Source organism: Tamandua tetradactyla, chromosome 17, assembly GCF_023851605.1.
Source record: "Tamandua tetradactyla isolate mTamTet1 chromosome 17, mTamTet1.pri, whole genome shotgun sequence".
Lineage (NCBI taxonomy): Eukaryota > Metazoa > Chordata > Mammalia > Pilosa > Myrmecophagidae > Tamandua > Tamandua tetradactyla.
Genome location: NC_135343.1, coordinates 20,300,741 through 20,314,912, shown reverse-complemented (window position 1 = coordinate 20,314,912; position 14,172 = coordinate 20,300,741). Strand labels below are relative to the sequence as shown.

At 40.8% G+C, this 14,172-nt stretch overlaps 1 long non-coding RNA gene across 1 annotated transcript in view; it reads left to right on the top strand.

The window, feature by feature from the left end:
• The window catches only part of LOC143661518 (uncharacterized), an 80,922-nt gene extending 67,127 nt beyond the window's left edge, over window positions 1-13,795 (top strand). The window contains exons 2-3 of the long non-coding RNA XR_013164649.1: window positions 11,463-11,527; window positions 13,499-13,795. This is a non-coding gene — a long non-coding RNA (uncharacterized LOC143661518). The remainder of the gene's footprint in view (window positions 1-11,462; window positions 11,528-13,498) is intronic.
• The last annotated feature ends 377 nt before the right edge of the window (window positions 13,796-14,172 follow it).

Here is a 14,172-nt window from a genome sequence, read left to right as displayed (position 1 = left end):
GGAGATATACAGGGTTTGAGACATAAGGCAAAATTCTACCTCTTGGAACTGGGGCAGCAAGTCTCAGATTTGCTTTCCAAATTTTTCCTCTCTAAGATCAGTGATTATTGAACGTCAATAAGATTTATAAGCAGTGCCTACACGGATTCAATTTCAATAGATCGGGCATGGAGAATGCAGTCTTAAAGTCAGCTATTTTTCTTGTATATCTTTCCAGAAATATTTTGTGCATATTAAGCAAATAAAGCATATGTATTTTGACCTTTCCATTTACCTGGTAGCATACCATACCCACTGTTCTGAACCTTGCTGTTTTTTTCACAATTTTTTTTATATTACACCACATCAGTATATAAAGTTTCCTCATTCTTTTTGATGACTACCAGGTATTCCATTATAGGAGTATAACATAATTCACTTAACCATCCCCTGCTGAGGGACATATAGTTTTTAAAAAGTATATTTTTATCATAAATCTTAACAAACATGCAAACATTCTTAACATACAAACATTCTATATGTGATATTCTTGACATACATTCTATACATGCTGTACAATCAATGGCTCACAATATCATCACATAGTTGTGTATTCATCACCATGATTATTTTTTGAACATTTGTATCTCTCCAGCAAAAGAAATAAAAAAGAAAAAAGAAACAACTCATACATACCATACACCTTACACCTCCCTCCCTCTCATTGACCACTAGTATTTCAATCTCCTAAATTTATTTTAACCTTTGTTCCCCCTATTATTTGTTTATTTTTATCCATATTTTTTACTCATCTGTCCGCAGCATAGATAAAAGCAGCATCAGACTCAAGGTTTTCACAATCACACAGTCACATTGTAAAAGCTGTGTCATTATACAATCATCTTCAAGAAACATGGCCACTGGAACACAGCTCTACAGTTTCAGGTATTTCCCTCTAGTCACTCAAATACACTATAAACTAAAAAGGGGATATCTATATAATGCATATAAGATTATCCAGGATAACCTCTCGACTCTGTTTGAAATCTCTTAGCCACTGATACTTTATTTTGTCTCATTTATCTCTTCCCCCTTTTGGTTAAGTAGGTTTCCTCAATCCCTTGATGCCAAGTCCCAGCTCACCCCAGGATTTCTGTCCCACATTGCCAAGGAAGTTTACACCCCTGGGAATCATGTCCCACGTGCCGGGGGTCGGAGCAGACAGTGAGTTTGTTTGCCGTGTCAGCTGAGAAAGAGAGAGAGGCCACATCTGAGCAACAAACTTTAGATAATTTTTAATCTCTTGCAATTGTGAGCAATCTATCAGTAAGTAAGCATGTCAATTTGTCTTTTCACAGAGTGATTATATCTGGATAAATCTTTTGAAGGGAAATTGCTAGGTCAAATGATAAGTGATTTTGTAATTTTGATAGATATTTCCAAATTACTCTTCATATGTTTGATGGTTAGGTTCTGATGTCAGTTTGGCCAAGTGATGATGCCCAGTTGTCTGGACAGGCAAGCACTGGCCTGACCATTTGCTGCAAGGATATTTCATGGCTGGTTGATAAACTAGAAGGCTGATATACTAAATCATGAGTCAATTGATTGCATCTATGGCTGATTATATCTGCGATCAAATAAGGATTGTCTCCCACCAATGAGATAATTCAATCATTCGAAGACTTTTAAGTAAGAAGAGAGATTTTTTTACTGCTTCTTCAGCCAGGGAGTGTAGTTCATCCAGACCCTTCATCGGAGCCTCCAGTTTCACATCCTGTGCTACGGATTTTGAACTCTTTCATTCCCACGGTTGCATGAGATGCCTTTATAAATCTCATATTTACAGATATCTCCTGTTGGTTCTGTTTCTCTAGAGAACCCTGACTAATACAATATGTTATATCAATATTATATCAATGTTATATCAATATATATCCATATATTCCTACTTGTGTGAGTGCTATTCTTCTACAAACACCAGCCAGCAAAGTGTGTTAAATTTTTGATCTTTGCCAATATGATAGGCCAAAAATAGCATCTCGTTGTTTAAATTTACATTTCTTTTACTATGAGAGAGGATGTGCATAATTTAATATGTTTAAGGTCATTTGTATTTTCAAGTCTGTTCATTTCCTTTGACCATTTTTCTATTGCCTTTGGCTTTTATTTTATTGGTTTGTAGGAACTCTATATTAGAGAAATGAAGTTTTGGCTGTCATATAATGTAAATATATTTTCCAGTTTGTTATTTATCTTTTGACTTCCCTTTTTGCTGGCCTCTTCAGGGTGGCTTTTTATAAAAGTTTAATTTTTATTGAATTCATTAATATTTTCTCTTATGACTTCTGGGTTTTATGTTATATTCAGAAAGACTGAGATAATGAAATATTATCCCATAGATTCTTTGAGTGAGCAATTACAATAAATCAGAAAGTATATCAATATACTTTCATGTAAACTGATTATACACATACAGAAACAATTCACTCATTCATTCAACATGTGTTAATTGAGCTCCTGTTATGCTACCAGGAACTTGCTAAGTGCTGGGGATGCAATGGGAAGCAAAACTAGAAAAAATGATTAATGTGTATGAAAGCATTTGTGTTCGTTTCCTATGACTGACATAAAAAAGTAATAGAGGGACTTCCAGGTCAAGATGGCAGCTTAATAACATGCGCGCTTTAGTTCGTCCTCCAGAACAACTACTAAATAACCAGAAACAGTACAGAACAGCTCCTGGGGGCATGTTAGTGACCAGACACACAGCGTACCCCAGTCTGGACTAGTTGGACTGGCTGTGAGCACCCCCCAGAACCGTGAGTTCCCAAAGCTGCGGTGGCCAGTGCCCCTTCCCCACAGGCTGCTTCCCAGAGGGGAAAGGAAAGGACTTTACCAGCAGCAGGGACTGGGCACAATCAAATGCCAATTGTGGAACTAATTAACAAATTCTGACTACTGAAAATGGGCCTCCAGCTTAGGTGAACCTGATCAAAGCTGAGGTTGCTCATTTTTGCCCCGGTGCCAAGGGGGCAGGACTGACAGAAAAGGGGGGAAAAAAAAAGAAGGAAGCAAAGGTTTTTGTGGCTGTGTATCTACAAAGGCTTGACTGCCTCTAGATACAGCAGCAGGACTTTTCAGGCTGCAACTGCCCCAGCCATAGGCAGAAGTGAGCTCTTTTGGGGGCTTGTCTGGAGCCTGTGCCTTCCCCAGGGGAGAGGTGAAGCCCAACTCAGGTGGAATCCCTCCCTCAAGGAATTTGGACCCCAGGGCTTGGTAATTTGAAGCCATTAAAACCAGCCTACAACCTCTCCTCTGTCTCCACCACACCCCCAGCAGGGAGAGTCTGCCAAAGTTAAAGGTACCGCATCATCTTATGCTGGTGGGACCTGCAGTCAGACAAGCGCCACACACAAGGCAGGATAAGAAAAACAGAGTCCAGAGACTTCACAGGAAAGTCTTTCAACTTGCTGGGTCTCACCCTCAGGGAAAACCGATGCAGGTGACTCTTTCCTCCTGATAGGAGGCCAGTTTGGTCTGGGAAAATCTGGCTGTGGTATATAATATCTAAGTAGACCCTCCTAAGTGTGTGTGGGGGGAAGGCACCACACAAGCAGGGCAAGAAACAAAAAAAACAAGAACTGAAAAATTCTCCTCTGTTAAACAAAACTTAAGCTAAAGGTCCAGATAAAGCTGAACGGAACGTCAAAGAACAGATAGACAACAAATTCATCCAGCAAGAAAACCCTAGATAAAAGAAGTGAAAGCAATCTCCAGAATAAACTAATTAAGGTAATTAAATGCCTAGATGCCAGCAAAAAATAACAAATCACACTAGGAAAATTGAAGATATGGCCCAGTCAAAGGAACAAACCAACAATTCAAATGACATACAGGAGCTGAAACAGTTACTTCAGAATGTACGAACAGACATGGAAAACCTCATCAAAAACAAAATCAATGAATTGAGGGAGGGTATAAAGAAGGCAAGGACAGAACAAAAAGAAGAAACTGAAAGTCTGAAAAAACAAATCACAGAACTTATGGGAATGAAAGACACAGTAGAAGGGATGAAAAAAACAATGGTAACCTACAATGGTAGATTTCGAGAGACAGAACATAGGATTTCAAAACTGGAGGATAGAACATCTGAAATCCGACAAGAAACAGAAACTATAGGGAAAAAAATGGAAAAATATGAGCAGGGACTCAGGGAATTGAAAGACAATATGAAGCGCATGAATATACGTGCTGTGGGTGTCCCAGAAGGAGAAGAGAAGGGAAAAGGAGGAGAAAAACTAATGGAGGAAATTATCACTGAAAATTTCCCAACTCTTATGAAAGACTTAAAATTACAGATACAAGAAGTGCAGCGTACGCCAAAGAGAATGGATCCAAATAGACATACTCCAAGACATTTAATAATCAGAATGTCAGAGGTCAAAGAGAAAGAGAGGATCTTGTAAACGGCAAGAGAAAAGCAATCCATCACATACAAGGGAAGCCCAACAAGACTATGCGCAGATCTCTCAGCAGAAACCATGGAGGTGAGAAGACAGTGGGATAATATATTTAAATTACTAAAAGAGAAAAACTGCCAACCAAGAATTCTATATCCAGCAAAATTGTCCTTCAAAAATGAAGGAGAAATTAAAACATTTTCAGACAAAAAATCACTGAGAGAATTTGTGACCAAGAGACCAGCTCTGTAAGAAATACTAAAGGAAACACTAAAGACAGATACGAAGACAGAAGAGAGAGGTGTGGAGAAGAGTGTAGAAAGGAAGACTATGAGTAAAGGTAAAAAGAAGGAAAATTAGATATGACATATAAAATCCAGAAGGCAAAATAGTAGAAGAAAGTACCACCCATGCAGTAATAACACTGAATGTTAATGGATTAAACTCTCCAATCAAAAGACATAGTCTGGCAGAATGGATTAAAAAACAGGACCCATCTATATGCTGCCTCTACTCAAAGGACACGAGGCCAAGGACACAAATGGACATTTACACACCAATGTTTATAGCAGCATTATTAACAATTACCAAGAGATGGAAACAGCCAAAATGTCCATCAACAGACAGTTGACTAAACAAACTGTGATATTTACATAAGATGGAATATTATGCAGCTGTAAGACAGAATAAACTTATGAAGTATGTAACAACATGAATGGACCTTAAGGACATTATGCTGAGTGTGATTAGCCAGAAACGAAAGGACAAATACTGTTTGGTCTCACTGATATGAACTGACATTAGTGAATAAACTTGGATATTTCCTTGGTAACAGAGACCATCAGGAGATAGAAATAAGGTGAGATATTGGGTAATTGGAGCTGAAGGGATACAGATTGTGCAACAGGACTGAATATAAAAACTCAGAAATGGACAGCACAATACTAACTAACTGTAATGTAATTATGTTAAAACACTGAATGAAGCTGCATGTGAGAATGATAGAGGGAGGAGGGCTGGGGACATCAATGAAATCAGAAAGAAAGATAGATGTTAAAGATCAAGATGGTATAATCTAGGAATGCCTAGAGTGTATAATAATAGTGAAATGTACAATGTACAAATTTTAAAAATGTTTCTGCATGAGGAAGAACAAAGGAATGTCATTATTGCAGGGTGCTGAAAATAGATGATAATTAATACTTTAAAATGTCACCTTATGTGTAAGACTAAAGCAAAAAGTTTGTTACAAAATTTATATTTTGACTAGAGCATTTCCTAATATAACTCATGTAGATAGTTTGATTGAATGTCATAAGTACTTGGAATCTCAGGTAGGACATGAGATTTTGTTGGTTTGTCCACATTGATGCCCCGATGAATCCCAGAGTTATTTGTTCAGTGACTGGAAAAGTATTTGCAAGCCCCCTTCGGGGAATGGTGAGAGTGGGGAGAAATTCAACTTCCCCAAGTTGAATTCTTAATATTCTCACAAGCAGTGTGGACAACCAAAGCTATAGGCTGAGCCCCCAGTCTTGGGGTTTGTTCACATGAAACTTAACCCCACAAAGGATAGGTCAAGTCTACTTAAAATTTAGGCCTAAGAGTCACCCCCAAGAGAGCCTCTTTTGTTGCTCAGATGTGGCCTCTCTCTCCAGCCAACATGACGAGCAGTCTCACCACCCTCCCCCTCTCTGCGTGGGACATGACTCCCAGGGGTGTGGACCTTCCTGGCAATGTGGGACAGAGATCCTGGAATGAGCTGAGACTTAGCATCAAAGGACTGAGAAAAACCCTAGAATGAGCTGAGAATTAACATCAAGGGATTGAGAGAACCTTCTCGACCAAAGGGGGAAGAGTGAAATGAGACTAAGTGTCAATGGCTGAGAGATTCCAAACAGAGTCGAGAGGTTATCTTGGAGGTTATTCTTATGCATTAAGTGAATATCACCTTGTTGTTCAAGATGTAGTGGAGAGGCTGGAGGGAACTGCCTGAAAATATAAAGCTGTGTTCCAGTAGCCATGTTTCTTGATGATGATTGAACAATGATATAGCTTTCACAATGAGACTCTGAATATGAAAACCTTGTGTCTGATGCTCCTTTTAGCTACTATATCAACAGAAGAGTAGAACATATGGAATAAAAATAAATAATAGGGGAAAAAATGTTAAAATAAGTTTAATTTGAAATGCTAGTGGTAAATGAAAGCGAGGGGTAAGGGGTATGGTATGTATAATCTTTTTTTTTCTCTGTTATCGTTTTATTTCTTTTTCTGTTGTCTTTTTATTTCTTTTTCTAAATTGATACAAATGTTCTAAGAAATGATGAATATGCAACTATGTGATGATATTAAGAATTACTGATTATATATGTAGAATGGAATGATATCTTAATGTTTTGTATGTTAATTTTTTTAATTAAAAAAAAAGTAATAGAAACTGGTGACTTAAAGCAATGGAAATTTATTCTCCCAGTTCTAGGGGCTAGAAGTCTAAAATCAAGGTGTCAGCAGGGTCATGCTCCCTTTGAAGGCTCTGGGGGGAATTCTTCCTTGCCTCTTCCTACCTTCTGGTGGTTGCCAGTGATCCTTGGCATTCCTTAACTTTTAGCTGCATCATTCCGATCTCTGCCTCTGTCTTTACATGGCCTTCTTCCCTCTATGTCAGTCTGTTTCTTTTCACACAGACTTCTTAAAAGGACACCAGCCATTGGATTTAGGGTGCAGCCTAATCAAGGATGACCTCATCTTAACTTAATTACATCTGCAATGACCCTATTTCTAAATAAGGTCATATTCATAGGTACTGGAGGTTAGGACTTTTTTCTTCATATGCTATATGGCAGGGTCACGTTTCATTGTTTTTCCACATAAGTATCCTGTTATTGCAGCACCATTTGTTGAATTTTTGTCTGTTTGGTTTTTATTATGTTTTGCTTGCTTATATGTTTGTTTTGGCGGGGGGGAGGGGGGAAGTACATGGACCGGAAATCGAAGCTGGGTCTCCCATGTGGCAGGTGAGAATTCTACCACTGAATTACCCTTGCACCCTCTGGAGGACACAGTTCAACCTATAATAGCCCTTATCAAAATGTGAGACAGAAAAAGTACCTGTGTTAATCAGAAACCATTGAACTACTCAGTTTAGATTTAAAACATAGTTTAAAAACAGTTAACTGATTAACTGTTTAATGGAGACAATGGGAATAAGAGATGGTGGAATCATCAAATTATTGAACCCACCTTTGACCCAGACACAGAAGGTGCATTAACCGAGTTGGTGGCTTGGAGTCCTGGAGTAGTAGGAGTGCCCTGTGCCCCCAGGGAAGAAAGAGGCTTTTTTGGAGGAAATGGGCTGGCGAGAGTGAGAAATTTCTCTACACTTTCACAGAGGAGTTACCCTGGTTAAGGCACACTACACTTACTTCTGTGAAATAGACACTAACTTTGGCTGCTTTTTCCTTTGGGGAAAGGTAGAAACTGAAATGCACTTCCCTGTTCCACTGTGACTGAGGGAAAACAAGCTACTAGGCTACTTGGCCTCGGCCAACCTTTCCTAAAGTGAGATCTGTTTCAGGTCAGGAACATGATTCTGAAAACATATTTCTAAGTCTTTTCCTACCAGGCTTTTCCAGAATCAATATTTTCATACAGACAGCAAAGTGACTGTGGTTAGGATTCCATGTTATTATCTCTATTAACATTACTTTTAAAATGTCTAGTAACAGATTCAGAGCCAGGCATTCTTGGAGGAACCCATACTTTCCTACTAGTGACATAAAAAGAACTGTAAACAGAAGTTCTACTTGATAATTTAAAAAAATATATATTTTTTAATTGCTACGTGGAAATCTAGCCCTCAGCTAGCCAGTGAAGTTGTTTCAATTTGCCTTCAGCTGCACCCAGCCATTCCTTCCCTAAACCCCACTTAGAGGCTCAGTGTTCCCTTCTCTCTCTTCCTCCAGGCCATGAAAACTCACTTGTAGAAAAGCTTTTCATAATCTCATTAAGTCAGCTGCCAACGGTTGATAAATGGTAAAATGAAGTTAGCGCGATGTGGCTGAAAGCACACTTGAGCTGGGATGAGAAGGCCTGGCTAGTTCAAATTCTACATCCTGGCACGGATGGAAAATACTCCCAGAGTTTTGCAGAGAGGCATTCCTGCATTTGGATCCTGACTTTAACACTTTTAGCTATGTGACCAAAGACACTTTATTTAATCTAGTTGCTCCTAACTCTACTTTTCTTTAAAATAGGTATCGTATGTTTACTTTACCAAGTTATTTGGAGGATTAGGAAAAGTGAGAGTAGCACAGTATCTAACATATAGAAAGGCATTCATAAGAAATGGCCTTCATAGTAATTTGCTAATAGAAGAGGCCTGAGGATGCTGTACTCTTAAAGAGAATGTGCCTTTGTCTTATTTGAATAGTCAGCTAGTGAGTGTTTGCTTCCCCTAACACCATCCAGCAGCATTGCAGTTCTGATGACCACTCTCCATACAACTTGCTCATATCAAGCCTGCCTCTGGGGAGATCTAGGGAGGCAGAGATGCCTAGACAGGAAGGCAGTCTGTTTTACCGCAGGAAAACTTTGCCAACACCCAGCCAGGGAAGAGGTTCCATACCTTTGACCAGTTGCTTCTCCAGTGCCCCCCATCCATGTTTCAAGAGCCTTAGACTTGCCTAAAAGACAGGCAGAAATGTGGAAATAGAAAGTAGACAAGCACATACCACCTGGACTATTCCTTTCTTGCTGTTTCTTTATTATCAAGTTCTCTCTTCTCCCTGAAGAATCCATCTTTTCAAGGATTAAATCAGGCCTTTGCAAAATAATAAAAAATTTCAAGTTTGTTCGATCTTCATTCTACTGGATCCCCCAGAAAGGAGATTACGTGTTTCTTTCATTAATTTTCCCATTCTTTTACTCATTTATTCATCATCATTATAAGATTAGTAATAATAGCCAACATTGAGGGATCTCTTTCTATATATCAGTTAATATGCTATGATTTTCCCATATTATCTCATTTAGGTATCCAGAACCCTATGAAATAGGTACCATTACTATCCCATTTTCAAATGAGGAGATTGAGGTACAGGTGTTAACTGCTCAAGTCACACAGCTAGCAAGTGGGAGAGTTGGGTTCCTAGAGTTTACCCATGTCTGTGCTAAGGAAACACTGTGAGATATAAAAGATATACAATGATAGTTCTTGCCCTCCAGAAACTTAAAACTTAGGTAGGTATGTTTTAGTTTGTTAAAGCTGCTGGAATGCAATATACCAGAATCAGAGTAGCTTTGCAAAAAGGAATTTATTAAATTGCAAATTTATAGTTCTAAGGCTGTGAAAATGTTCAAATTAAGGTACCAACAAGAGGTTATCTTCACTTAAGAAACGCAGTTGCCGTCCGGAGCACCTCTGTCAGCTAGGAAGGCACATGATGACATCTGCTAGCTTTCTCTCCTGACTTCTTATTTAATAAGGATTTCCCAGGGGTGTTTCCCTTCAGCATCTCCAAAGTTCTCTGGCTGTATGGTCTCTGAAGCTTTTTCCAAAAATGGTTCCCTCCTAAAGGACTCCAGTAAGCAACCCCACTATGAATGGGTGGAGATAAATCTCCATGGAAACCACCTAATCAAAAACTACAACTGGGTGGATCATATCTCCATGGAAATAACTTAATCAAGAAGATTCCACCCAACTATACTGGAAAAGAATTGAAGGGCTTGACTTTTCTGGGAAGCACAATAGTTTCAAATGAGCACAGCACATTAGACATAAAATGATTAAGTAGACAAATGGTGTAGCATGGCATTAAATACTAAAATAAATATTATTGGAAAAACAAAATTAGCATGTGCTGGGCCTGCAAAATAAGAGCTCATAGTCTCTGCAGGATGAAGTAAGTTTGTAAAGGTGTAGGGTTCAGGACCCTGGGTGATGTGAACGGTGGGAGGTAACCAAACATGCGTGGGGTTGGCAGATAGAGAAGAGAAGCAGTGCCTCTGCAGCCAGAACTGAGTGATGGGAGATAAGGACTGGGTCAGATTTGGGTGGGCCCTGAGTGTTTGTGAAAGCAGTTTACACAGTTCTATAGGCCAAGAGAAGCTGCTGAACAGCTTGTAATAAGAATTGTTATATAATCAAAACCATGCCATAAGAAGAGTAAAGGTGTGAAGTGGGGGGTGGGGGTGGGGGGAAGCAGGCATCTAGAAAACTAGGGAGGAGATTCCTTGAGCAGTTTAAGAATAAAATAAGGCCCTGAACTCGGCTGATGACAGTACAAATGGCCAGGAAGACATGATGGTGAGGATGAGGTATTTCAAAGGAAATGCTGATAGACATTTGTGATTGGTTGGTTATGAGTGATGAAGAAGGTGGAATAAAAAACTAATGTCTAGGGTTTAAACTAGTGAGATAAGGAAGTGGTGGTAATAAAGTAAAACTGGCAAGTTAGAGGAGGGGGATGTACATAGTTTTAGACATTTTAAATTAAATGATTAGATGGGTGGAATGCTCAATTTGAGCAGGAAATTCATGATTAGAGCTTGGGGAGAGAATGAGGATTGGAAAAGTAAAGTTGCTTATCACCTGAGAAATAAGCATGCCAGTGCCAGAACATGATTAGTGTTGGGAGATGGCTCTCCTTTAGCATCTTACATTTCTGCACATCTTCTGAGCTAAGGCAAGTAACTTACCTTTCATTCCATGCTAACTTTTCAAGTATGTTTGTGTACCAAATAGCCTTGCAAGATAGAGATAATGTCTTGCTCTAGAGAAATGAGCGGCCATACTTACTGTCCAACCTATAAAGAAAATATCTTGCTCCAGGGCAAAGGGTTCCCTAAGCTCAGAGTTCCTCTTCTTTAAGAAAGCCCACTGTATATACAGGTGTCCACTTGAGTCCATGCACATCATTCCATGGTACTTGGGGGTAAACGAACTGATGCAAATGTGCTGATACTTCTGCTGCTTGCTCTGCTTCAAGTAACAAAATTTGTTGTCTCTGGTTCTAGAGTCGCATGTCTTCTTCTAACATCCATGAAACTGTGGCAAGATAATTTGTTAGCTTGAAAGTATGGTAAGTTCTTAGGCCCCTTCAAAATTCTTGACTGTTAGGTGAGGTGCTGAGATAGAAGAGCCAACCACACTGGGTTCTGGGTCTCAGGGCACTCTAACCAAGTTGGGCAATTTTAAGAATAGAAGAATGTAGGCAGATAGAGATTGAAGCAGTGTACTGAAGAGCTCAATCATATGACTGCCCAACCCTCAGTGCCTTCCTTTTCTTAGAGAAGCCATCCCACCTACGGCCCTCCTGCTAATGGGAGACTCCTGGGAAATCATTTTCACTACTGTATGACCTCAATGCAATTGGTCCATTTAATTCCTTTGGTCAAAACTTTTCCCACCAAGCTTTCAGATAGGTACAGTTCAGCCCATGAATTGATTGCTTTTGGTCTGAATATTCCCCTATTGTCCAAACAGCCATGGCCAGAGGGGTCACAAAGTATCCAAGATTTTAGCCTCAGAAGCAGACTGGGAAGAGACAGGCACTGAGCAAGGAATGGCCAGACAATATGGACCAGCTGCAGTGAGACATGCAAGCTAGATATGCATTCCAAGCGGTGTGACAAACTCAGCTCTTGAGTCTAGATGACTATCAGAGGCTGATTCAATTCTTTGAATGGAAGCCTGGAAGCCTGGAAGAATGGAGTGCAGACAATAGGAGATATGCCAAACCAAGGCCAGGTAGGCCAGGGTACTGTAGTCCTTAGAAGGCAGGCACAGCTAGATCTCGGCCACGTTATAATTGTGTTGTAAGTGGGGAGGAGTGAATTCAGTTCAAGTCAGTTCATCAAAGGCTCATTACATGCCTATTGTCTGCTAGGGAGTGTGTGAGCTCCTGGGAATATGACGTCATGAGACATGGTTCCTAACACCAGGGCTCTAGGGCATGGCAGGGGAGGGGGAGACAACCCCATACACCAATCAATATTTTGGAGTATAATACATAGAATAATAAAGCCATGGGCAAGATATAGAAGAGATGAATCTTGGAGGGAGAAAGCTGAGGAGGGCCAGTGGAGGAGCAGACAAGTGAGAGGCACTTCAAGATGAGTGGCACTTTTCCCAGGAGGATGGAGCGGGTTTGAGGGAACAGGAAGGGTGTGGTAGGAATCAAGTAGGTGACAGAGCCCCAGCCAAGCAGGCTGGAGCTCAAGGCCAGACTCTGAAGCCAGCAGAGCATTTGAAGTATTAACAAGGAAACTGAGGCAGAGCCCAGGAATGTGATGGGCAGAGCAGAGGTGAGAAATAAGCAAGCCTCAGTGGGATGACAGTGCCATGGCTCACCCAGGTGTGCAGGGGGACAGTCCTCTGGTCATGTGACTAATTCAACACCTCTCCATGTGGAGAAGCTGATTTCGAGAGCATCTGCTGCCAGCTAAGGATGGACTCAGGGACAAGAGGATCGGACCTCCTTGGGTGACTGCCTCCTGCCTTCCACCCCCACCCCAATGGCTTTTGCAGAATGGGGATGGGTCCCTTCCTTTTGCAACACCTCTACTGTGTTCAGGCCCTTGGTTCTCTTCTGGATTATTAAAATAGCCTCTCAATTAGTTTTCCTGCCACCCAACACAAGCTTCTTTGATCCATCTTCCAGGCAGCCCTCGGGGTGCTCTGTCTGAAAGGAAAATGTGACAATGCCACTTTGCTGCTGAAGATCCTTTAGTAGCTCCACGTTGTCTGCTGGGAGGCTCCCTGCGCTTTAACAAGGCTCCTCACAAAATGGCCTGGCTAGGAGTAGATGCATGGGGAAGAAAATGAAACTGGAATGCCAGGAGCAGATGCATGGGGAAGAAAATGAAGCCTGGAATGGCAGGGCTCCACATTTCCGGGTCTTAGTGATGTGATGTGCTTCCATGGCTATTTTGTATTCTATCATCTAAGGGGCATTTCCCAAATTGTAAAACTCTAGACCCCACAAAGCCCAGAACTGCTATCTCTCCAACCTCACCTCATGGTAATGACTGGTCCCTCATACTCTCCACAGTCTGAGGTCATCTGAACACCAGCTGGAATGGCCCCCACCATGCTGTCTTCTGGCCAGCGTCAGCTCTTCAGCATGCTTGTGGTGCATCTCTCCTGAGGAAGGGCTGCCCTCATTCCCACCGCCACCCGCAAAAGTTCACAGCCTCCTCCTCCTTGCCACCCTGATGGCAGGTTTCCTGCGGAACTCCTACTTGCATGGCGCCACCTGGCAGGTATCTGTTTATATGTCTCTGCCCTGCTGAACGAAGAGCTATCCTCATCTGGGAATTCACAATGCAAAAGCAGTGCCTAAGCCTGAGAGGAGGGTTTCAATAAAAGCTTGTTGAATTGACCTGCCTGAACTGAAATGGCAAAGCTGCCGCTTATATTAGTTATCATTTACTGAGTGCCAGGGAATAAGTAAGGCATTTAGAATACATTATCTCTAGTCCTTGCGATAACCTGAAGTTCAATCAATGTAAAGGTGATATTAGGTTGAACCACATGAAACTGCTGTTTTTCCTATGGTTCATAGATTCAGCCTAATAGATTTAAACAAGTTCCATCCAGCCTAATTTAAACAAGTTCCATCTGTCTCTAAGGTCCATGTTCTTTACAGTAGGGAGAGAAAGAACCAATGCTGACCGGCTGAGGTAGAGGAGGCAAAGGCAGAGGAAGAGTGAAGGTGGAGTGGGG